Genomic DNA, 24,145 nt, shown 5'->3' with positions numbered 1-24,145 from the left:
TTGTGTTTTAGACTCAGAAAGTGCTTCTTGTTGGGTTGGTGGTGTGTGACTTATACTACAAACCTTACAGTTGGCACATTGCCAAAACTTCCTGATCTCATGTTCTTGCCTTTGGACATCAAGATGACCTTGACACAGGCACTGACTCTTTCTTCTTCGTAGTAAGTGATACTTGTTGGGGTAATTTTGGTGTCCTAAATGCAAACCAAAAGCAGGCTAGAAAATACTTTTCCTAGTGTATTTCCTTTCTTAGAAGTATTTCCTGACCAAAACATACCAACACTGTGAAGTTTCTCAATGAAAACCTTTGTGGCTTCAATCTGAGAAAAGTCAGACATTCAGATGACCTTAACATAGGCACTGACTTGAATTTCTTTGCAGTAAGTGCTACATGTTGGGGTAGTCTTGGTGTCTAGTAACGCTATGTAAAGACTTAGACAAAGTACAATCGCCCAGCAATGTTTTTATTTCCAGCAGTTTTTAAATTTGTTTGAAAGTATTTCCACATTAAAGGGGTTGTAAAAGAAACACCTAACCCTTTTTTATGTCATGTGTGTTTACATTTTCTGTACAAGCCAGGGTCTTCTCTGGGCAATCTGTTTTCCTTCCAGCATCCTAAAAACATACTTCATAGGGCCAATTGGGGAATTGCTCTCAGCAGAGCATGTGAGTGTGTGTTTGTGACTGTGTGGTTCTTTAACAGACTGGAGACCTGTTTGGTGCGACTCTGCCATCCCCCAACAATAGCTGGGTTGGATCCAGTAACCACTAGACTCCAAATGGACTCAAAAACACAAAACTCTAAAAAATCAAGTTGACCTTTACACTAACAGGTCCTTTTTCACTGTCAATGGGTCGTTCAAAAACCAGTATCTGAATAGTGATTGTATAACAAAAGAGTCTGATCACTGAAACCATCAAGCACATAAATTGGGTGAGTTTGTCCAGAAGCTAGGTCTTTCTTCAACACAGACTCATCGTGGAAGCAAGCTGAGGTAAAGTTCATGACAACACCTGGAAGATAAACATCCTTTTTCTATGTGTCTTGCTTGGGGGCACAATGCAAATAGGACCAGGATTCTAACTGTAAAGTGCCTTTTCTGACAAAACTTTAGCTTTGTGAATCGCTTCGAGGACATCTCAAACAGAGACACTGATGGTTTTGATGTCCTAAGTGCTTCTCTTTGGGGTTGTCTCAATGTTGGTTTTACCACAAGAATATTCCAGAATGGTTTTTATTTGAACAAATGTAAATTGTTCTAGAATGTTGACTTTGAAATCACTTTTAAATCCTATCTATTGGGAACAAACTCCAACTCTTTTGGTAAGGAAGCAACTCAAAAACAAATACAGTTATAGTTCATTGCTAAGCAGCTAATCCAAAGGAAACACAGGAAAATGTCTGTGCTATTTGCCCAACTTCAGTACTATCTTGTGTTTTAGACTCAGAAAGTGCTTCTTGTTGGGTTGGTGGTTGGTGACTTATACTACAAACCTTACAGTTGGCACATTGCCAAAACTTCATGGTCTCATGTTCTCGCTTTTGGACATCAAGATGACCTTGACACAGGCACTGACTCTTTCTTCTTTGTAGTAAGTGCTACTTGTTGGGGTAATTTTGGTGTCCTAAATGCAAACAAAAAGCAGGCTAGAAAATACTTTTCCTAGTGTATTTCCTTTCTTAGAAGTATTTCCTGACCAAAACATACCAACACTGCTGAAGTTTCTTAATGAAAACCTTTGTGGCTTCAATCTGAGAAAAGTCAGACATTCAGATGACATTAACATAGGCACTGACTTGAATTTCTTTGCAGTAAGTGCTACATGTTGGGGTAGTCTTGGTGTCTAGCAACGCTATGTAAAGACTTACACAAAGTAAAATCTCCAGAAGCTCGGTCTTTCTTCAACAGACTCAGCAAGCTGAGGTAAAGTTCATGACAACACCTGGAAGAAAAACATCCTTTTTCTAAGTGTCTTGCTTGGGGGCACAATGCAAATAGGACCAGGATTCTAACTGTAAAGTGCCTTTTCTGACAAAACCTTAGCTTTGTGAATCGCTTCGAGGCCATCTCAAACAGAGACACTGATGGTTTTGATTTCCTAAGTGCTTCTCTTTGGGGTTGTCTCAATGTTGGTTTTACCACAAGAATATTCCAGAATGGTTTTTATTTAAACAAATGTAAATTGTTCTAGAATGTTGACTTTGAAATCACTTTTAAATGCTATCTATTGGGAACAAACTCCAACTCTTTTGGTAAGGAAGCAACTCAAAAACAAAATTTTGGTGTCCTAAATGCAAACAAAAAGCAGGCTAGAAAATACTTTTCCTAGTGTATTTTCTTTCTTAGAAGTATTTCCTGACCAAAACATACCAACACTGCAGAAGTTTCTCAATGAAAACCTTTGTGGCTTCAATCTGAGAAAAGTCAGACATTCAGATGACCTTAACATATGCACTGACTTGAATTTCTTTGCAGTAAGTGCTACATGTTGGGGTAGTCTTGGTGTCTAGCAACGCTGTAAAGACTTACACAAAGTAAAATCAAAGTAAAATGTTTTTATTTCCAGCAGTTTTTAAATTTGTTTGAAAGTATTTCCACATTAAAGGGGTTGTAAAAGAAACACCTAACCCTTTTTAATGTCATGTGTGTTTACATTGTCTGTACAAGACAGGGTTTTCTCTGGGCAATCTGGCTTCCTTCCAGCATCCTAAAAACATACTTCATAGGGCCAATTGGGGAATTGCTCTCAGCAGAGCATGTGAGTGTGTTTGTGACTGTGTTGTTCTTTAACAGACTGGAGACCTGTTTGGTGCGATTCTGCCATCCCCCAACAATAGGTGGGTTGGATCCAGTAACCACTAGACTCCAAATGGACTCAAAAACACAAAACTCTAAAAAATCAAGTTGACCTTTACACTAACAGGTCCTTTTTCACTGTCAATGGGTCGTTCAAAAACCAGTATCTGAATAGTGATTGTATAACAAAAGAGTCTGATCACTGAAACCATCAAGCACATAAATTGGGTGAGTTTGTCCAGAAGCTAGGTCTTTCTTCAACACAGACTCAACGTGGAAGCAAGCTGAGATAAAGTTCATGACAACAGCTGGAAGAAAAACATCCTTTTTCTATGTGTCTTGCTTGGGGGCACAATGCAAATAGGACCAGGATTCTAACTGTAAAGTGCCTTTTCTGACAAAACTTTAGCTTTGTGAATCGCTTCGAGGCCATCTCAAACAGAGACACTGATGGTTTTGATTTCCTAAGTGCTTCTCTTTGGGGTTGTCTCAATGTTGGTTTTACCACAAGAATATGCCAGAATGGTTTTTATTTGAACAAATGTAAATTGTTCTAGAATTCTGACTTTGAAATCACTTTTAAATCCTATCTATTGGGAACAAAGTTCAACTCTTTTGGTAAGGAAGCAACTCAAAAACAAATACAGTTATAGTTCATTGCTAAGCAGCTAATCCAATGGAAACACAGGGAAATGTCTGTGCTATTTGCCCAACTTCAGTACTATCTTGTGTTTTAGACTCAGAAAGTGCTTCTTGTTGGGTTGGTGGTTGGTGACTTATACTACAAACCTTACAGTTGGCACATTGCCAAAACTTCATGGTCTCATGTTCTCGCTTTTGGACATCAAGATGACCTTGACACAGGCACTGACTCTTTCTTCTTTGTAGTAAGTGCTACTTGTTGGGGTAATTTTGGTATCCTAAATGCAAACAAAAAGCAGGCTAGAAAATACTTTTCCTAGTGTATTTCCTTTCTTAGAAGTATTTCCTGACCAAAACATACCAACACTGCTGAAGTTTCTCAATGAAAACCTTTGTGGCTTCAATCTGAGAAAAGTCAGACATTCAGATGACCTTAACATAGGCACTGACTTGAATTTCTTTGCAGTAAGTGCTACATGTTGGGGTAGTCTTGGTGTCTAGCAACGCTATGTAAAGACTTACACAAAGTAAAATCTCCAGAAGCTCGGTCTTTCTTCAACAGACTCAGCAAGCTGAGGTAAAGTTCATGACAACACCTGGAAGAAAAACATCCTTTTTCTAAGTGTCTTGCTTGGGGGCACAATACAAATAGGACCAGGATTCTAACTGTAAAGTGCCTTTTCTGACAAAACCTTAGCTTTGTGAATCGCTTCGAGGCCATCTCAAACAGAGACACTGATGGTTTTGATTTCCTAAGTGCTTCTCTTTGGGGTTGTCTCAATGTTGGTTTTACCACAAGAATATTCCAGAATGGTTTTTATTAAAACAAATGTAAATTGTTCTAGAATGTTGACTTCGAAATCACTTTTAAATCCTATCTATTGGGAACAAACTCCAACTCTTTTGGTAAGGAAGCAACTCAAAAACAAATACAGTTATAGTTCATTGCTAAGCAGCTAATCCAAAGGAAACACAGGGAAATGTCTGTGCTATTTGCCCAACTTGAGTACTATCTTGTGTTTTAGACTCAGAAAGTGCTTCTTGTTGGGTTGGTGGTGTGTGACTTATACTACAAACCTTACAGTTGGCACATTACCCAAACTTCCTGATCTCATGTTCTCGCTTTTGGACATCAAGATGACCTTGACACAGGCACTGACTCTTTCTTCTTTGTAGTAAGTGCTACTTATTGGGGTAATTTTGGTGTCCTAAATGCAAACAAAAAGCAGGCTAGAAAATACTTTTCCTAGTGTATTTTCTTTCTTAGAAGTATTTCCTGACCAAAACATACCAACACTGCTGAAGTTTCTCAATGAAAACCTTTGTGGCTTCAATCTGAGAAAAGTCAGACATTCAGATGACCTTAACATAGGCACTGACTTGAATTTCTTTGCAGTAAGTGCTACATGTTGGGGTAGTCTTGGTGTCTAGCAACGCTATGTAATGACTTACACAAAGTAAAATCGCCCAGCAATGTTTTTATTTCCAGCAGTTTTTAAATTTGTTTGAAAGTATTTCCACATTAAAGGGGTTGTAAAAGAAACACCTAACCCTTTTTAATGTCATGTGTGTTTACATTGTCTGTACAAGCCAGGGTCTTCTCTGGGCAATCTGGCTTCCTTCCAGCATCCTAAAAAAATACTTAATAGGGCCAATTGGGGAATTGTTCTCAGCAGAGCATGTGAGTGTGTTTGTGACTGTGTGGTTCTTTAACAGACTGGAGACCTGTTTGGTGCGACTCTGCCATCCCCCAACAATAGCTGGGTTGGATCCAGTAACCACTAGACTCCAAATGGACTCAAAAACACAAAACTCTAAAAAATCAAGTTGACCTTTACACTAACAGGTCCTTTTTCACTGTCAATGGGTCGTTCAAAAACCAGTATCTGAATAGTGATTGTATAACAAAAGAGTCTGATCACTGAAACCATCAAGCACATAAATTGGGTGAGTTTGTCCAGAAGCTAGGTCTTTCTTCAACACAGACTCAACGTGGAAGCAAGCTGAGGTAAAGTTCATGACAACACCTGGAAGAAAAACATCCTTTTTCTAAGTGTCTTGCTTGGGGGCACAATGCAAATAGGACCAGGATTCTAACTGTAAAGTGCCTTTTCTGACAAAACCTTAGCTTTGTGAATCGCTTCGAGGCCATCTCAAACAGAGACACTGATGGTTTTGATTTCCTAAGTGCTTCTCTTTGGGGTTGTCTCAATGTTGGTTTTACCACAAGAATATTCCAGAATGGTTTTTATTTAAACAAATGTAAATTGTTCTAGAATGTTGACTTTGAAATCACTTCTAAATCCTATCTATTGGGAACAAACTCCAACTCTTTTGGTAAGGAAGCAACTCAAAAACAAATACAGTTATAGTTCATTGCTAAGCAGCTAATCCAATGGAAACACAAGGAAATGTCTGTGCTATTTGCCCAACTTGAGTACTATCTTGTGTTTTAGACTCAGAAAGTGCTTCTTGTTGGGTTGGTGGTTTGTGACTTATACTACAAACCTTACAGTTGGCACATTGCCAAAACTTCATGGTCTCATGTTCTCGCTTTTGGACATCAAGATGACCTTGACACAGGCACTGACTCTTTCTTCTTTGTAGTAAGTGCTACTTATTGGGGTAATTTTGGTGTCCTAAATGCAAACAAAAAGCAGGCTAGAAAATACTTTTCCTAGTTTATTTCCTTTCTTAGAAGTATTTCCTGACCAAAACATACCAACACTGCTGAAGTTTCTCAATGAAAACCTTTGTGGCTTCAATCTGAGAAAAGTCAGACATTCAGATGACCTTAACATAGGCACTGACTTGAATTTCTTTGCAGTAAGTGCTACATGTTGGGGTAGTCTTGGTGTCTAGTAACGCTATGTAAAGACTTAGACAAAGTACAATCGCCCAGCAATGTTTTTATTTCCAGCAGTTTTTAAATTTGTTTGAAAGTATTTCCACATTAAAGGGGTTGTAAAAGAAACACCTAACCCTTTTTTATGTCATGTGTGTTTACATTTTCTGTACAAGCCAGGGTCTTCTCTGGGCAATCTGTTTTCCTTCCAGCATCCTAAAAACATACTTCATAGGGCCAATTGGGGAATTGCTCTCAGCAGAGCATGTGAGTGTGTGTTTGTGACTGTGTGGTTCTTTAACAGACTGGAGACCTGTTTGGTGCGACTCTGCCATCCCCCAACAATAGCTGGGTTGGATCCAGTAACCACTAGACTCCAAATGGACTCAAAAACACAAAACTCTAAAAAATCAAGTTGACCTTTACACTAACAGGTCCTTTTTCACTGTCAATGGGTCGTTCAAAAACCAGTATCTGAATAGTGATTGTATAACAAAAGAGTCTGATCACTGAAACCATCAAGCACATAAATTGGGTGAGTTTGTCCAGAAGCTAGGTCTTTCTTCAACACAGACTCATCGTGGAAGCAAGCTGAGGTAAAGTTCATGACAACACCTGGAAGATAAACATCCTTTTTCTATGTGTCTTGCTTGGGGGCACAATGCAAATAGGACCAGGATTCTAACTGTAAAGTGCCTTTTCTGACAAAACTTTAGCTTTGTGAATCGCTTCGAGGACATCTCAAACAGAGACACTGATGGTTTTGATGTCCTAAGTGCTTCTCTTTGGGGTTGTCTCAATGTTGGTTTTACCACAAGAATATTCCAGAATGGTTTTTATTTGAACAAATGTAAATTGTTCTAGAATGTTGACTTTGAAATCACTTTTAAATCCTATCTATTGGGAACAAACTCCAACTCTTTTGGTAAGGAAGCAACTCAAAAACAAATACAGTTATAGTTCATTGCTAAGCAGCTAATCCAAAGGAAACACAGGAAAATGTCTGTGCTATTTGCCCAACTTCAGTACTATCTTGTGTTTTAGACTCAGAAAGTGCTTCTTGTTGGGTTGGTGGTTGGTGACTTATACTACAAACCTTACAGTTGGCACATTGCCAAAACTTCATGGTCTCATGTTCTCGCTTTTGGACATCAAGATGACCTTGACACAGGCACTGACTCTTTCTTCTTTGTAGTAAGTGCTACTTGTTGGGGTAATTTTGGTGTCCTAAATGCAAACAAAAAGCAGGCTAGAAAATACTTTTCCTAGTGTATTTCCTTTCTTAGAAGTATTTCCTGACCAAAACATACCAACACTGCTGAAGTTTCTTAATGAAAACCTTTGTGGCTTCAATCTGAGAAAAGTCAGACATTCAGATGACCTTAACATAGGCACTGACTTGAATTTCTTTGCAGTAAGTGCTACATGTTGGGGTAGTCTTGGTGTCTAGCAACGCTATGTAAAGACTTACACAAAGTAAAATCTCCAGAAGCTCGGTCTTTCTTCAACAGACTCAGCAAGCTGAGGTAAAGTTCATGACAACACCTGGAAGAAAAACATCCTTTTTCTAAGTGTCTTGCTTGGGGGCACAATGCAAATAGGACCAGGATTCTAACTGTAAAGTGCCTTTTCTGACAAAACCTTAGCTTTGTGAATCGCTTCGAGGCCACCTCAAACAGAGACACTGATGGTTTTGATTTCCTAAGTGCTTCTTTTTGGGGTTGTCTCAATGTTGGTTTTACCACAAGAATATTCCAGAATGGTTTTTATTCTAATAAATGTAAATTGTTTTAGAATGTTGACTTTGAAATCACTTTTAAATCCTATCTATTGGGAACAAACTCCAACTCTTTTGGTAAGGAAGCAACTCAAAAACAAATACAGTTATAGTTCATTGCTAAGCAGCTAATCCAATGGAAACACAAGGAAATGTCTGTGCTATTTGCCCAACTTCAGTACTATCTTGTGTTTTAGACTCAGAAAGTGCTTCTTGATGGGTTGGTGGTTGGTGACTTATACTACAAACCTTACAGTTGGCACATTGCCAAAACTTCCTGATCTCATGTTCTTGCTTTTGGACATCAAGATGACCTTGACACAGGCACTGACTCTTTCTTCTTTGTAGTAAGTGCTACTTGTTGGGGTAATTTTGGTGTCCTAAATGCAAACAAAAAGCAGGCTAGAAAATACTTTTCCTAGTGTATTTTCTTTCTTAGAAGTATTTCCTGACCAAAACATACCAACACTGCTGAAGTTTCTCAATGAAAACCTTTGTGGCTTCAATCTGAGAAAAGTCAGACATTCAGATGACCTTAACATAGGCACTGACTTGAATTTCTTTGCAGTAAGTGCTACATGTTGGGGTAGTCTTGGTGTCTAGTAACGCTATGTAAAGACTTAGACAAAGTACAATCGCCCAGCAATGTTTTTATTTCCAGCAGTTTTTAAATTTGTTTGAAAGTATTTCCACATTAAAGGGGTTGTAAAAGAAACACCTAACCCTTTTTTATGTCATGTGTGTTTACATTTTCTGTACAAGCCAGGGTCTTCTCTGGGCAATCTGTTTTCCTTCCAGCATCCTAAAAACATACTTCATAGGGCCAATTGGGGAATTGCTCTCAGCAGAGCATGTGAGTGTGTGTTTGTGACTGTGTGGTTCTTTAACAGACTGGAGACCTGTTTGGTGCGACTCTGCCATCCCCCAACAATAGCTGGGTTGGATCCAGTAACCACTAGACTCCAAATGGACTCAAAAACACAAAACTCTAAAAAATCAAGTTGACCTTTACACTAACAGGTCCTTTTTCACTGTCAATGGGTCGTTCAAAAACCAGTATCTGAATAGTGATTGTATAACAAAAGAGTCTGATCACTGAAACCATCAAGCACATAAATTGGGTGAGTTTGTCCAGAAGCTAGGTCTTTCTTCAACACAGACTCATCGTGGAAGCAAGCTGAGGTAAAGTTCATGACAACACCTGGAAGATAAACATCCTTTTTCTATGTGTCTTGCTTGGGGGCACAATGCAAATAGGACCAGGATTCTAACTGTAAAGTGCCTTTTCTGACAAAACTTTAGCTTTGTGAATCGCTTCGAGGACATCTCAAACAGAGACACTGATGGTTTTGATGTCCTAAGTGCTTCTCTTTGGGGTTGTCTCAATGTTGGTTTTACCACAAGAATATTCCAGAATGGTTTTTATTTGAACAAATGTAAATTGTTCTAGAATGTTGACTTTGAAATCACTTTTAAATCCTATCTATTGGGAACAAACTCCAACTCTTCTGGTAAGGAAGCAACTCAAAAACAAATACAGTTATAGTTCATTGCTAAGCAGCTAATCCAAAGGAAACACAGGAAAATGTCTGTGCTATTTGCCCAACTTCAGTACTATCTTGTGTTTTAGACTCAGAAAGTGCTTCTTGTTGGGTTGGTGGTTGGTGACTTATACTAAAAACCTTACAGTTGGCACATTGCCAAAACTTCATGGTCTCATGTTCTCGCTTTTGGACATCAAGATGACCTTGACACAGGCACTGACTCTTTCTTCTTTGTAGTAAGTGCTACTTGTTGGGGTAATTTTGGTGTCCTAAATGCAAACAAAAAGCAGGCTAGAAAATACTTTTCCTAGTGTATTTCCTTTCTTAGAAGTATTTCCTGACCAAAACATACCAACACTGCTGAAGTTTCTTAATGAAAACCTTTGTGGCTTCAATCTGAGAAAAGTCAGACATTCAGATGACCTTAACATAGGCACTGACTTGAATTTCTTTGCAGTAAGTGCTACATGTTGGGGTAGTCTTGGTGTCTAGCAACGCTATGTAAAGACTTACACAAAGTAAAATCTCCAGAAGCTCGGTCTTTCTTCAACAGACTCAGCAAGCTGAGGTAAAGTTCATGACAACACCTGGAAGAAAAACATCCTTTTTCTAAGTGTCTTGCTTGGGGGCACAATGCAAATAGGACCAGGATTCTAACTGTAAAGTGCCTTTTCTGACAAAACCTTAGCTTTGTGAATCGCTTCGAGGCCACCTCAAACAGAGACACTGATGGTTTTGATTTCCTAAGTGCTTCTTTTTGGGGTTGTCTCAATGTTGGTTTTACCACAAGAATATTCCAGAATGGTTTTTATTCTAATAAATGTAAATTGTTTTAGAATGTTGACTTTGAAATCACTTTTAAATCCTATCTATTGGGAACAAACTCCAACTCTTTTGGTAAGGAAGCAACTCAAAAACAAATACAGTTATAGTTCATTGCTAAGCAGCTAATCCAATGGAAACACAAGGAAATGTCTGTGCTATTTGCCCAACTTCAGTACTATCTTGTGTTTTAGACTCAGAAAGTGCTTCTTGATGGGTTGGTGGTTGGTGACTTATACTACAAACCTTACAGTTGGCACATTGCCAAAACTTCCTGATCTCATGTTCTTGCTTTTGGACATCAAGATGACCTTGACACAGGCACTGACTCTTTCTTCTTTGTAGTAAGTGCTACTTGTTGGGGTAATTTTGGTGTCCTAAATGCAAACAAAAAGCAGGCTAGAAAATACTTTTCCTAGTGTATTTTCTTTCTTAGAAGTATTTCCTGACCAAAACATACCAACACTGCTGAAGTTTCTCAATGAAAACCTTTGTGGCTTCAATCTGAGAAAAGTCAGACATTCAGATGACCTTAACATAGGCACTGACTTGAATTTCTTTGCAGTAAGTGCTACATGTTGGGGTAGTCTTGGTGTCTAGTAACGCTATGTAAAGACTTACACAAAGTAAAATCGCCCAGCAATGTTTTTATTTCCAGCAGTTTTTAAATTTGTTTGAAAGTATTTCCACATTAAAGGGGTTGTAAAAGAAACACCTAACCCTTTTTTATGTCATGTGTGTTTACATTTTCTGTACAAGCCAGGGTCTTCTCTGGGCAATCTGTTTTCCTTCCAGCATCCTAAAAACATACTTCATAGGGCCAATTGGGGAATTGCTCTCAGCAGAGCATGTGAGTGTGTTTGTGACTGTGTGGTTCTTTAACAGACTGGAGACCTGTTTGGTGCGACTCTGCCATCCCCCAACAATAGCTGGGTTGGATCCAGTAACCATTAGACTCCAAATGGACTCAAAAACACAAAACTCTAAAAAATCAAGTTGATCTTTACACTAACAGGTCCTTTTTCACTGTCAATGGGTCGTTCAAAAACCAGTATCTGAATAGTGATTGTATAACAAAAGAGTCTGATCACTGAAACCATCAAGCACATAAATTGGGTGAGTTTGTCCAGAAGCTAGGTCTTTCTTCAACACAGACTCATCGTGGAAGCAAGCTGAGGTAAAGTTCATGACAACACCTGGAAGAAAAACATCCTTTTTCTATGTGTCTTGCTTGGGGGCACAATGCAAATAGGACCAGGATTCTAACTGTAAAGTGCCTTTTCTGACAAAACCTTAGCTTTGTGAATCGCTTCGAGGCCATCTCAAACAGAGACACTGATGGTTTTGATTTCCTAAGTGCTTCTCTTTGGGGTTGTCTCAATGTTGGTTTTACCACAAGAATATTCCAGAATGGTTTTTATTTAAACAAATGTAAATTGTTCTAGAATGTTGACTTTGAAATCACTTTTAAATGCTATCTATTGGGAACAAACTCCAACTCTTTTGGTAAGGAAGCAACTCAAAAACAAAATTTTGGTGTCCTAAATGCAAACAAAAAGCAGGCTAGAAAATACTTTTCCTAGTGTATTTTCTTTCTTAGAAGTAATTCCTGACCAAAACATACCAACACTGCAGAAGTTTCTCAATGAAAACCTTTGTGGCTTCAATCTGAGAAAAGTCAGACATTCAGATGACCTTAACATATGCACTGACTTGAATTTCTTTGCAGTAAGTGCTACATGTTGGGGTAGTCTTGGTGTCTAGCAACGCTGTAAAGACTTACACAAAGTAAAATCAAAGTAAAATGTTTTTATTTCCAGCAGTTTTTAAATTTGTTTGAAAGTATTTCCACATTAAAGGGGTTGTAAAAGAAACACCTAACCCTTTTTAATGTCATGTGTGTTTACATTGTCTGTACAAGACAGGGTTTTCTCTGGGCAATCTGGCTTCCTTCCAGCATCCTAAAAACATACTTCATAGGGCCAATTGGGGAATTGCTCTCAGCAGAGCATGTGAGTGTGTTTGTGACTGTGTTGTTCTTTAACAGACTGGAGACCTGTTTGGTGCGATTCTGCCATCCCCCAACAATAGCTGGGTTGGATCCAGTAACCACTAGACTCCAAATGGACTCAAAAACACAAAACTCTAAAAAATCAAGTTGACCTTTACACTAACAGGTCCTTTTTCACTGTCAATGGGTCGTTCAAAAACCAGTATCTGAATAGTGATTGTATAACAAAAGAGTCTGATCACTGAAACCATCAAGCACATAAATTGGGTGAGTTTGTCCAGAAGCTAGGTCTTTCTTCAACACAGACTCAACGTGGAAGCAAGCTGAGATAAAGTTCATGACAACAGCTGGAAGAAAAACATCCTTTTTCTATGTGTCTTGCTTGGGGGCACAATGCAAATAGGACCAGGATTCTAACTGTAAAGTGCCTTTTCTGACAAAACCTTAGCTTTGTGAATCGCTTCGAGGCCATCTCAAACAGAGACACTGATGGTTTTGATTTCCTAAGTGCTTCTCTTTGGGGTTGTCTCAATGTTGGTTTTACCACAAGAATATTCCAGAATGGTTTTTATTTAAACAAATGTAAATTGTTCTAGAATGTTGACTTTGAAATCACTTTTAAATGCTATCTATTGGGAACAAACTCCAACTCTTTTGGTAAGGAAGCAACTCAAAAACAAAATTTTGGTGTCCTAAATGCAAACAAAAAGCAGGCTAGAAAATACTTTTCCTAGTGTATTTTCTTTCTTAGAAGTAATTCCTGACCAAAACATACCAACACTGCAGAAGTTTCTCAATGAAAACCTTTGTGGCTTCAATCTGAGAAAAGTCAGACATTCAGATGACCTTAACATATGCACTGACTTGAATTTCTTTGCAGTAAGTGCTACATGTTGGGGTAGTCTTGGTGTCTAGCAACGCTGTAAAGACTTACACAAAGTAAAATCAAAGTAAAATGTTTTTATTTCCAGCAGTTTTTAAATTTGTTTGAAAGTATTTCCACATTAAAGGGGTTGTAAAAGAAACACCTAACCCTTTTTTATGTCATGTGTGTTTACATTTTCTGTACAAGCCACGGTCTTCTCTGGGCAATCTGGCTTCCTTCCAGCATCCTAAAAACATACTTCATAGGGCCAATTGGGGAATTGCTCTCAGCAGAGCATGTGAGTGTGTTTGTGACTGTGTTGTTCTTTAACAGACTGGAGACCTGTTTGGTGCGATTCTGCCATCCCCCAACAATAGCTGGGTTGGATCCAGTAACCACTAGACTCCAAATGGACTCAAAAACACAAAACTCTAAAAAATCAAGTTGACCTTTACACTAACAGGTCCTTTTTCACTGTCAATGGGTCGTTCAAAAACCAGTATCTGAATAGTGATTGTATAACAAAAGAGTCTGATCACTGAAACCATCAAGCACATAAATTGGGTGAGTTTGTCCAGAAGCTAGGTCTTTCTTCAACACAGACTCAACGTGGAAGCAAGCTGAGATAAAGTTCATGACAACAGCTGGAAGAAAAACATCCTTTTTCTATGTGTCTTGCTTGGGGGCACAATGCAAATAGGACCAGGATTCTAACTGTAAAGTGCCTTTTCTGACAAAACCTTAGCTTTGTGAATCGCTTCGAGGCCATCTCAAACAGAGACACTGATGGTTTTGATTTCCTAAGTGCTTCTCTTTGGGGTTGTCTCAATGTTGGTTTTACCACAAGAATATGCCAGAATGGTTTTTATTTGAACAAATGTAAATTGTTCTAGAATTCTGACTTTGAAATCACTTTTAAATCCTATCTATTGGGAACAAAGTTCAACTCTTTTGGTAAGGAAGCAACTCAAAAACAAATACAGTTATAGTTCATTGCTAAGCAGCTAATCCAATGGAAACACAGGGAAATGTCTGTGCTATTTGCCCAACTTGAGTACTATCTTGTGTTTTAGACTCAGAAAGTGCTTCTTGTTGGGTTGGTGGTTGGTGACTTATACTACAAACCTTACAGTTGGCACATTGCCAAAACTTCATGGTCTCATGTTCTCGCTTTTGGACATCAAGATGACCTTGACACAGGCACTGACTCTTTCTTCTTTGTAGTAAGTGCTACTTGTTGGGGTAATTTTGGTATCCTAAATGCAAACAAAAAGCAGGCTAGAAAATACTTTTCCTAGTGTATTTCCTTTCTTAGAAGTATTTCCTGACCAAAACATACCAACACTGCTGAAGTTTCTCAATGAAAACCTTTGTGGCTTCAATCTGAGAAAAGTCAGACATTCAGATGACCTTAACATAGGCACTGACTTGAATTTCTTTGCAGTAAGTGCTACATGTTGGGGTAGTCTTGGTGTCTAGCAACGCTATGTAAAGACTTACACAAAGTAAAATCAAAGTAAAATGTTTTTATTTCCAGCAGTTTTTAAATTTGTTTGAAAGTATTTCCACATTAAAGGGGTTGTAAAAGAAACACCTAACCCTTTTTTTATGTCATGTGTGTTTACATTTTCTGTACAAGCCAGGGTCTTCTCTGGGCAATCTGGCTTCCTTCCAGCATCCTAGAAACATACTTCATAGGGCCAATTGGGGAATTGCTCTCAGCAGAGCATGTGAGTGTGTTTGTGACTGTGTGGTTCTTTAACAGACTGGAGACCTGTTTGGTGCGACTCTGCCATCCCCCAACAATAGCTGGGTTGGATCCAGTAACCACTAGACTCCAAATGGACTCAAAAACACAAAACTCTAAAAAATCAAGTTGACCTTTACACTAACAGGTCCTTTTTCACCGTCAATGGGTCGTTCAAAAACCAGTATCTGAATAGTGATTGTATAACAAAAGAGTCTGATCACTGAAACCATCAAGCACATAAATTGGGTGAGTTTGTCCAGAAGCTAGGTCTTTCTTCAACACAGACTCATCGTGGAAGCAAGCTGAGGTAAAGTTCATGACAACAGCTGGAAGAAAAACATCCTTTTTCTATGTGTCTTGCTTGGGGGCACAATGCAAATAGGACCAGGATTCTAAGTGTAAAGTGCCTTTTCTGACAAAACCTTAGCTTTGTGAATCGCTTCGAGGCCACCTCAAACAGAGACACTGATGGTTTTGATTTCCTAAGTGCTTCTTTTTGGGGTTGTCTCAATGTTGGTTTTACCAAAAGAATATTCCAGAATGGTTTTTATTTGAACAAATGTAAATTGTTCTAGAATGCTGACTTTGAAATCACTTTTAAATCCTACACTGTAAATAAGTTCAGTGAACTCAAAATTTTTGAGGAAACAGATTACATAATAATTTTTAAGTTGACTTACTTAAAAAGTATAAGTTATTTGAACTTAAAATCTTTGAGTTGAATAAAATAAAACAATTTAACTAAAAGTAAACAATAACTTTTTATTTAACTAACTTAAAGATTCTTACTTTACTAAACTAGAATATTTTGTTTTTATTGAACCTTAATACATTAGTCAATGAACTAAAAAACTTTAATATATCTCAACTCAAAATTAATCATTTGAAGTCTAAACTAAGCCTTTTTTATCCTTCTTAGTCAGGACCATTCTTACAAAAGAAAAACTGAGGCAGAATTCTAATTGCAAGTTTATTTTTTAACCACCTTACACAAGTACATTTGAACAACTTGTGGTCTTAGAAAATGTAAAACCCTGCACAATTTGTGTTAAGAAAAAGTGCACAAGCCATAAAAAAAAAAAAAAAAAATCAGTCTTCAAGAAAAGCAAAAAATGAGCACTAATCTTTTTTACACCATTTCCTTATACAACTTTATAAAAAAGAGCATTCTTACATTTCAAGAAAAGCAAAAATTGTTTATTAGCCTTTTTTTTTTTACACTTTTCCCACATAAAACTGTATTTTCTTAGGCTGCCCTTTCCCTACAAACATTAGCGCTCAAAAAAATACCCATTTAGGAATGTCGCCTACCACAAGCTCATCTTCCACCACAACTGCTGTACTGAGCGGACAGAAATGAACTGAACTTGTATTGTTGTTGCTGACGGTCAGAATGCCAACAGAGGTGCTGCTGATGTCTGCCTCTGGTGACTCTTTAATCTGCAAATGAAAAAAAAGTGTAGTATTAAAGAAAGAATTGATCGCTTGAGGGAAGAAAACTTTATGCAAAAACTACAACCTGAAATTTACATTTTAAGAGAAGGTCAGAAATTACACATCAGGAAAATTATTAAAGTTGATTTAAATTAATGATTTCAAGCATTGTAGTCAAAGCAATAAATAATTTAAACATTTATCAAACTCATTACAGAAATGATGAAATGCATTGATTAAAAAGACAGAATATAAAACAAAAACGTCACTTAAATCACATTTGCTTAATTCAATACAGTGATCTTTAACTAAAGTCATGTAGAGCTTGATTTATTGCTTGAAAAGGATCTGGAAGAACAGAGCTTATATAATACAAAATCAAATGAAATCAAAATAAGACTATATGTAAGAATCATCATGATTCCATAAGGCACTGTCCATAAAAAAATAAGCAAAAGCTTTTGTAACATGACAATCTGAAAACAGGATCACATTTATTCACCCCTCCCTCCACCTAACCAGTTTTACCAACATAACTCTCAGCTTGTGCTGGACGGTCAGCACCTTTCAGGACACGTCCAGGAATTCCATCCGACCCAGCTTCTTACCTACTATTCACCCTCTGGAACTCTTTCCTGATGTCATGCTCTCACAGTTAGCACTCGTAACTCTCCACCAGGTTGTGTCTTTGTTATTGGGCAGTTTTAACTACAGCACAGAACATCTCCATAAAAATGACACAACCTGCTGGAAAGAATCCCCTTCTTGCCAATGCAACTTAAGAGCAAAGATTCAGTTCAATTTTATTTATATAGTCCTATGTCACAACAAAAGTCGTCTCCATGGGCTTCATACCGGCAATTGTACAAGAACATGAAATCATAATACATTAGGTATTGGCTAAACTAAACAGACTAAACTAAACTGGGCATCCCTGCCATTAGATCCCTCTTACACAGTAAGGAAAACTCCTTTAAAAAAATAAATAAAAAAAGACTCCTCCCCCAGGACGGACAGGCAATGTTCCAGAACTCTTAGAGAAGAATTACATTTTCTAGTTCAACAACTGCATTTTTAAAGTCCAGCAGATTGGCGTCATCCAGATGAAATAGGGGACGGCTGTGGGCCCGAGACGAGCCAGAGGTGAGGTCCACGGTCAGGTACAGGAGCACAGATGAGCTGGAGTGCAATATTTTAGGAGACTATGTGCTTTACCTCACAACATTGCTTTGGCATGACTTTCTGGTTAAGTTATATTACCCACACAGCTGGAGTATTAACCAGCACACTGTCACTGGTACTATTTAGTGAATAAAACATTATCCATCATAAAGTACCTACATTCCAAACTTTGAAGAACTGTGGGTCCTCCTCACGTTTGTATATTAGAAACCAGTAGAGGACAGGAGTACCTTTGACATCAGCAGTCTGCTCTTGCTGCACAGAGACAAAAACAAATTAATATGGCAAACATATTTCAAATGACTGCACCCTTTGGTCTGGCTCAGATCAGTTCATTTAGTCTTTTTAATTATCTTAAAATTGTACAGTTATTTCAAAAATACCAAACACCAAACATAAGATGACATTAAATTCATATTTACAAATGCATTGGGATCAACGTTGATGTTTTTTTCTCCAGTGAAGCAAACATTTACAGTCATTCACTGAATTAGAAATGCTCAGTGATTAATATGAACCGATCCAAGTCAGCCCCTTCTTTTAGCTATACTAATGCATAATGTTGATCATGCCATGCAGTTATACCTCACCTGTTTATCATAGAGGTGCAGAAAGTCGCATAGAGCCTTCCGGTTCGTGCTGCCTTCTGTCTCAAAAAGATCAGCATCCGTGGCGTCTGTCTGTCCAGGTCAAAATAAAACGGTTTTCGCAGGTTGACATTTGTGATGCGATGAAACTCAGCTCACATCTACAAAAAAAAAAAAAAAATTAAAATGTTAAACACAATTTAAAGCTTTTTCAAGCTACTGGTAGCTTGGAAAAACTGCTGCATTTTACAATAGCCTCAATACTCTGTCCACAATATGTAATCTAGGATGCATATTAATATTTTATGGATGTTTTAGGAAGAGACAAAACTGTTATATTAAAATATTTGACATTGTGAAACACAAATCACAACCAAACCAGGGGCCAAAATACCGTTTTGTGAGTCTTAAGCAAACTATATCATACATTTAGTACTTTAACTCGAGCCCAATTCAGGACAAAGTTATAACTGCTACATAACATTAAGGTAGTTTTGACATTTTCACTTATTTATAATTAATTTAATTTGTCAATAAGGTCAAATGTTCTCCATAGCCGGAGGATTCATTGGACTGGGAGCTGCTCGTGTCTTAAATATTGCAGCCATGTTAATTACAACCCAAACTTACCTCCGCTCTTATTTTTCAAACGCACCGCCGGTTCACTAAAAATAAGATACGAGAACATGTTAGCGTAAGGCAGCTAGCTTAGCCCACATTTGCATTTATTAGGTTACTACGTGAAATACAAGTTACAGAAAAACATAACGATTACCAAATCACAGAGCCTGTGGTAAAATGTAGTAGAAAAAAAAGGCAATTCCCACCGAGTCGTATATGTGGCTGTGGCAGCCGCTCTGCCAGAGCTAGCTAGCGGTTAGCTAGTAGTAACGGTTAGGTAGTAGTAACGGTTAGATAATTTAAAATGTGCGCCAACCAACTCGGTAAATGTAAAACTTGAAACTTTGCCCCAACAACTTCTTTTAACCACAAGCAATAATTCTCTGATGACATGATACAGCAAAACATACATAATTGTTTAATTCAGAACAAATATTATTCGAAGATACATACAAACTCGTGGAGCACGTCATGAATACAAAGGATATACTAGAAGGAACATCAAAAGAAGCAACAAATATATAATACAGAGGCGAAAGTCATAAAATATAATAAAAAATAAAATAATACGACTTACCTAGACGTATGTGCGTTATCAACTTGGGCCAGTTGACACTCGCATCAGACCTCCGCCATCTTGAAGACTTCTGTGGCTGAGTTCACGTTCATGGGCGTACGTTATGACGTCATCACGTCTCATTACTCATAAGTTTTGACTCCAAGGTTTCATTTACTCAAAATGTTTCAGTCCAATAAAGATATAACTGTGGCAAAAGTTGAATCGGCTTATAGGTTTTAAGCTGACTCAACTTGTTTGTTACTTTTGAGTTAAAAATAAAACTTTTGAGCTCATTGGACTATTCGGGTTTACAGTGTATCTATTGGGAACAAAATTCAACTCTTTTGGTAAGGAAGCAACTCAAAAACAAATACAGTTATAGTTCATTGCTAAGCAGCTAATCCAATGGAAACACAGGGAAATGTCTGTGCTATTTGCCCAACTTGAGTACTATCTTGTGTTTTAGACTCAGAAAGTGCTTCTTGTTGGGTTGGTGGTTGGTGACTTATACTACAAACCTTACAGTTGGCACATTACCAAAACTTCATGGTCTCATGTTCTCGCTTTTGGACATCAAGATGACCTTGACACAGGCACTGACTCTTTCTTCTTTGTAGTAAGTGCTACTTGTTGGGGTAATTTTGGTGTCCTAAATGCAAACAAAAAGCAGGCTAGAAAATACTTTTCCTAGTGTATTTTCTTTCTTAGAAGTATTTCCTGACCAAAACATACCAACACTGCTGAAGTTTCTCAATGAAAACCTTTGTGGCTTCAATCTGAGAAAAGTCAGACATTCAGATGACCTTAACATAGGCACTGACTTGAATTTCTTTGCAGTAAGTGCTACATGTTGGGGTAGTCTTGGTGTCTAGCAACGCTATGTAAAGACTTACACAAAGTAAAATCTCCAGAAGCTCGGTCTTTCTTCAACAGACTCAGCAAGCTGAGGTAAAGTTCATGACAACACCTGGAAGAAAAACATCCTTTTTCTAAGTGTCTTGCTTGGGGGCACAATGCAAATAGGACCAGGATTCTAACTGTAAAGTGCCTTTTCTGACAAAACCTTAGCTTTGTGAATCGCTTCGAGGCCATCTCAAACAGAGACACTGATGGTTTTGATTTCCTAAGTGCTTCTCTTTGGGGTTGTCTCAATGTTGGTTTTACCACAAGAATATTCCAGAATGGTTTTTATTTAAACAAATGTAAATTGTTCTAGAATGTTGACTTTGAAATCACTTTTAAATCCTATCTATTGGGAATAAACTCCAACTCTTTTGGTAAGGAAGCAACTCAAAAACAAATACAGTTATAGTTCATTTCTAGGCAGCTAATCCAATGGAAACACAGGGAAATGTCTGTGCTATTTGCCCAACTTCAGTACTATCTTGTGTTTTAGACTCAGAAAGTGCTTCTTGTTGGGTTGGTGGTTTGTGACTTATACTACAAACCTTACGGTTGGCACATTACCCAAACTTCCTGATCTCATGTTCTCGCTTTTGGACATAAAGATGACCTTGACACAGGCACTGACTCTGTCTTCTTTGTAGTAAGTGCTACATGTTGGGGTAATTTTGGTGTCCTAAACGAAAAAAAAAGCAAGCCAGAAAATACTTTTCCTAATGTATTTCCTTTCTTTGAAGTATTTCCTGACCAAAACATACCAACACTGCTGAAGTTTCTCAATGAAAACCTTAGTGGCTTCAATCTGAGAAAAGTCGGACATTCAGATGACCTTAACATAGGCACTGACTTGAATTTCTTTGCAGTAAGTGCTACATGTTGGGGTAGTGTTGGTGTCTAGCAACGCTATGTAAAGACTTACACAAAGTAAAATCGCCCAGCAATGTTTTTATTTCCAGCAGTTTTTAAATTTGTTTGAAAGTATTTCCACATTAAAGGGGTTGTAAAAGAAACACCTAACCCTTTTTAATGTCATGTGTGTTTACATTTTCTGTACAAGCCAGGGTCTTCTGGGCAATCTGGCTTCCTTCCAGCATCCTAAAAACATACTTCATAGGGCCAATTGGGGAATTGCTCTCAGCAGAGCATGTGAGTGTGTGTTTGTGACTGTGTGGTTCTTTAACAGACTGGAGACATGTTTGGTGCGACTCTGCCATCCCCCAACAATAGCTGGGTTGGATCCAGTAACCACTAGACTCCAAATGGACTCAAAAACACAAAACTCTAAAAAATCAAGTTGACCTTTACACTAACAGGTCCTTTTTCACTGTCAATGGGTCGTTCAAAAACCAGTATCTGAATAGTGATTGTATAACAAAAGAGTCTGATCACTGAAACCATCAAGCACATAAATTGGGTGAGTTTGTCCAGAAGCTAGGTCTTTCTTCAACACAGACTCAACGTGGAAGCAAGCTGAGGTAAAGTTCATGACAACACCTGGAAGAAAAACATCCTTTTTCTATGTGTCTTGCTTGGGGGCACAATGCAAATAGGACCAGGATTCTAACTGTAAAGTGCCTTTTCTGTCAAAACTTTAGCTTTCTGAATCGCTTCGAGGCCATCTCAAACAGAGACACTGATGGTTTTGATTTCCTAAGTGCTTCTCTTTGGGGTTGTCTCAATGTTGGTTTTACCACAAGAATATTCCAGAATGGTTTTTATTTGAACAAATGTAAATTGTTCTAGAATGCTGACTTTGAAATCACTTTTAAAACCTATCTATTGGGAACAAACTTCAACTCTTTTGGTAAGGAAGCAACTCAAAAACAAATACAGTTATAGTTCATTTCTAGGCAGCTAATCCAATGGAAACACAGGGAAATGTCTGTGCTATTTGCCCAACTTCAGTACTATCTTGTGTTTTGGACTCAGAAGGTGCTTCTTGTTGGGTTGGTGGTTGGTGACATATACTACAAACCATACGGTTGGCACATTACCAAAACTTCATGGTCTCATGTTCTCGCTTTTGGACATCAAGATGACCTTGACACAGGCACTGACTCTTTCTTCTTTGTAGTAAGTGCTACTTGTTGGGGTAATTTTGGTGTCCTAAATGCAAACAAAAAGCAGGCTAGAAAATACTTTTCATAGTGTATTTCCTTTCTTAGAAGTATTTCCTGACCAAAACATACCAACACTGCTGAAGTTTCTCAATGAAAACCTTTGTGGCTTCAATCTGAGAAAAGTCAGACATTCAGATGACCTTAACATAGGCACTGACTTGAATTTCTTTGCAGTAAGTGCTACATGTTGGGGTAGTCTTGGTGTCTAGTAACGCTATGTAAAGACTTACACGAAGTAAAATTTCCAGAAGCTCGGTCTTTCTTCAACACAGATTCATCGTGGAAGCAAGCTGAGGTAAAGTTCATGACAACACCTGGAAGAAAAACATCCTTTTTCTATGTGTCTTGCTTGGGGGCACAATGCAAATAGGACCAGGATTCTAACTGTAAAGTGCCTTTTCTGACAAAACCTTAGCTTTGTGAATCGCTTCGAGGCCACCTCAAACAGAGACACTGATGGTTTTGATTTCCTAAGTGCTTCTTTTTGGGGTTGTCTCAATGTTGGTTTTACCACAAGAATATTCCAGAATGGTTTTTATTTGAACAAATGTAAATTGTTCTAGAATGCTGACTTTGAAATCACTTTTAAATCCTATCTATTGGGAACAAACTCCAACTCTTTTGGTAAGGAAGCTTCTCAAAAACAAATACAGTTATAGGTCATTTCTAAGCAGCTAATCCAATGGAAACACAGGGAAATGTCTGTGCTATTTGCCCAACTTCAGTACTATCTTGTGTTTTGGACTCAGAAAGTGCTTCTTGTTGGGTTGGTGGTGTGTGACTTATACTACAAACCTTATGGTTGGCACATTACCCAAACTTCATGATCTCATGTTCTCGCTTTTGGACATAAAGATGACCTTGACACAGGCACTGTCTCTTTCTTCTTTGTAGTAAGTGCTACTTGTTGGGGTAATTTTGGTGTCCTTTAAACAAACAAAAAGCAGGCTAGAAAATACTTTTCCTAGTGTATTTCCTTTCTTAGAAGTATTTCCTGACAAAAACATACCAACACTGCTGAAGTTTCTCAATGAAAACCTTTATGGCTTCAATCTGAGAAAAGTCGGACATTCAGATGACCTTAACATAGGCACTGACTTGAATTTTTCTTTGCAGTAAGTGCTACATGTTGGGGTAGTCTTGGTGTCTAGTAACGCTATGTAAAGACTTACACAAAGTAAAATCGCCCAGCAATGTTTTTATTTCCAGCAGTTTTTAAATTTGTTTGAAAGTATTTCCACATTAAAGGGGTTGTAAAAGAAACACCTAACCCTTTTTTATGTCATGTGTGTTTACATTTTCTGTACAAGCCAGGGTCTTCTCTGGGCAATCTGGCTTCCTTCCAGCATCCTAAAAACATACTTCATAGGGCCAATTGGGGAATTGTTCTCAGCAGAGCATGTGAGTGTGTTTGTGACTGTGTGGTTCTTTAACAGACTGGAGACCTGTTTGGTGCGACTCTGCCATCCCCCAACAATAGCTGGGTTGGATCCAGTAACCACTAGACTCCAAATGGACTCAAAAACACAAAACTCTAAAAAATCAAGTTGACCTTTACACTAACAGGTCCTTTTTCACTGTCAATGGGTCGTTCAAAAACCAGTATCTGAATAGTGATTGTATAACAAAAGAGTCTGATCACTGAAACCATCAAGCACATAAATTGGGTGAGTTTGTCCAGAAGC

At 38.0% G+C, this 24,145-nt stretch overlaps 2 long non-coding RNA genes across 2 annotated transcripts in view; one reads left to right on the top strand and one right to left on the bottom strand.

The window, feature by feature from the left end:
- LOC144991819 (uncharacterized) overlaps nt 1-24,145 on the top strand; it is a 493,827-nt gene that overhangs the window by 369,736 nt on the left and 99,946 nt on the right. The gene's annotated exons all lie outside the window — the stretch shown is intronic.
- LOC144992006 (uncharacterized) lies at nt 15,664-19,697 on the bottom strand. Its single transcript, XR_013655709.1, has 5 exons — nt 19,456-19,697; nt 18,888-18,922; nt 18,261-18,418; nt 17,830-17,925; nt 15,664-16,494 (listed from the first exon to the last, which is right to left on the bottom strand). It is a non-coding gene; the product is annotated as an uncharacterized LOC144992006 (long non-coding RNA).

Source organism: Oryzias latipes, chromosome 4, assembly GCF_053564925.1.
Source record: "Oryzias latipes strain Hd-rR chromosome 4, Olatipes_Hd-rR_3.1".
In the NCBI taxonomy this organism is placed as follows: Eukaryota; Metazoa; Chordata; class Actinopteri; order Beloniformes; family Adrianichthyidae; genus Oryzias; species Oryzias latipes.
This window is presented reverse-complemented; position numbering and strand designations above follow the sequence as displayed.